Raw genomic sequence first — 2128 nt, 5'->3', positions numbered from 1 at the left:
TCAGTAACAATAATAAAGTAATATGTCTTGATCAGCCTAGATTCTTAGTGACCGTCAGCAATTTTAGGAGTCGCCCGATCATCACTGTGGACCGGAATCTTTCACATACCTGTATTGGATCAGGACAGGAACATAAGACTGTAGACCACAGTGGGTAGCTGTCTGAAGACTGAACAGGAAGTCAGAAAATAACTGTGTCTTCCATCCCAGCATCTGCTTGGAGACATGGGAGAGTCCAGCTGTATTTCTGATCTGAAAATGGCATAAGATGTTCAAATAACTCATTTAGATTCAGAATAAATACCAAATTGTGTGAACATGGAATATATTATATCTTTGGAATATATTTCAAATCAATACATTTCAGTGGTAATATTGCAGAGATTATTACTGTGTCTATTGTGAGGAGTAAGACACTGATGACTAATGGACAGATTTATGCTAATTTACATGTTGTTGACACCATTTTGTTTTCAGAAATGGTCTACAAACAAGCAGCTGTTTCTTACACTATGTCATACGGCTTGCAACTGACATTCCAATGGATAGAACTGATTCAAAACTGGCCCCAAACATAAGTTTAAGGAACCAAGAGTTAAATACCAAGAGAGACTATTGACTCAAATGCAAACCATGTGTTACTCAGCACCAAGAGGCCACGTCTAGCGAAATAATAGACGTTAAACGAGGACAACAACAACAACAAACATCTCTATAACTTCTGTTTAGTAAGGCCTTCTTGCATCAACATTTTAATATCATCCTCCACTATTCGTTTTATACATGGGTTCAAATTCAAATTTTTCTTTTTGGCTCTGCAAACTTCTGTTCAAAAGATGTGGCTGAAATTCGTCACTTACCGCATCTGGTGGCGTTTTAGCACTCAGAGCAGCGAGGGGCGTCCATATGCGGTTCTGTCAGCCTGCCACATGCTGTCACCACGCCTGGTGTTAATTTCCAACTGTGAAGTCTCAAAGCCAGTTTACGACCTATGCAAATCAGGTGAAAGAATGTGCTGGGGCAGGCAAATAACGACGCTCACTCACGCTTCACTATCCACAGAAAGGACATTCTGCAACAAGCCTAAATATAGTTTTTGCGAACTGCTTCAATAAAGAAATATTGAATGTAGAGTTAGTGTTAGGAACAAATTATTTTAAATTACGTTCACAACCCTTCCACATAACCTCAAAAATTTACTCTACTACTAACGGTTCTCTACTCTATAAGTATAACGGCCACATTACTGGCGCCATATCGTTAGCCTCGGAAAAATCGTAAACCATCCACTGTAGTGTAACTTCAAATAAGATCATAGTATGACCTTATTTGCGCTCATCGTCCACATGCACATCACCAAATTCTATATTTGCGCTACTTGAACCCCCACTGTTGCATAACGTTAGGCCCAAAGAACAGTATGACCAAAAGCTCCTTGGTATGACCGGCCCTTCTGGTTGACTGGTTGTAACTTGCTATAATGCTGCTTAAAAGTTATGGCGAGCAAAGGTTACTTACCGTAAGATAGTAACTGTGACTTGGTTCGTAACATAGTAACGAAGCTCGGCCGAACAAATCCTTGAAGAACTTTATCTATCGCGACAGCTTTCTGTGATACCGCTGAGCAGCCTTGGCGCGAAACAGAAAGGTCATAGGTCACGCTCTTACGCGTTGTTCCCTGCTTCGGCATTCCAATGTTTAGCTTGATAAACACTTAATATGTTAGCGTTTTCATAGCATTGAGAATGATTTCTTAAGTTATCATACACTATATGGACTTTCTTTTAAAAAAAGGTAACGTTACCCATGTACCCTTTACCCAACCCTCAGGCTTTGCGCATGCGCTCCGGTTAGACTGACCTTCTGGAGTTAGAATTCCTCTCTTTTTCTGCCGTTGTTCCCAGATAAAACACATTTTGCATCAATTACTCTACTTCTTCAGATAGCAATGTCGGTCCCCGTTTCCCCCTTAAGTTGGAGCGCCTGGAAAATCTCCTCCACTTCATCAAAATGGAATATCCAGTTTATCGGGACGGGGTGTTAGGTAACATATCCATGCATCCTTCCCCGAGCCTTCCCCACGAGCTCCCCCTTCCCGTGTCCTCGCTAGAAATCGGTTCAAGCCCTA

General features: G+C 41.3%; 1 long non-coding RNA gene across 1 annotated transcript in view; it reads right to left on the bottom strand.

The window, feature by feature from the left end:
- The window catches only part of LOC118423488, a 3952-nt gene extending 2285 nt beyond the window's left edge, over window positions 1-1667 (bottom strand). The window contains exons 1-3 of the long non-coding RNA XR_004832055.1: window positions 1519-1667; window positions 861-989; window positions 110-252 (exon numbers count right to left, since the gene is read on the bottom strand). This is a non-coding gene — a long non-coding RNA (uncharacterized LOC118423488). The remainder of the gene's footprint in view (window positions 1-109; window positions 253-860; window positions 990-1518) is intronic.
- Between the last annotated feature and the right edge of the window lie 461 nt (window positions 1668-2128).

This window comes from Branchiostoma floridae, chromosome 9 (assembly GCF_000003815.2).
Source record: "Branchiostoma floridae strain S238N-H82 chromosome 9, Bfl_VNyyK, whole genome shotgun sequence".
In the NCBI taxonomy this organism is placed as follows: domain Eukaryota; kingdom Metazoa; phylum Chordata; class Leptocardii; order Amphioxiformes; family Branchiostomatidae; genus Branchiostoma; species Branchiostoma floridae.
Note: the sequence above shows the minus strand (reverse complement) of the source record. Positions and strands in the feature narration are given on the sequence as shown.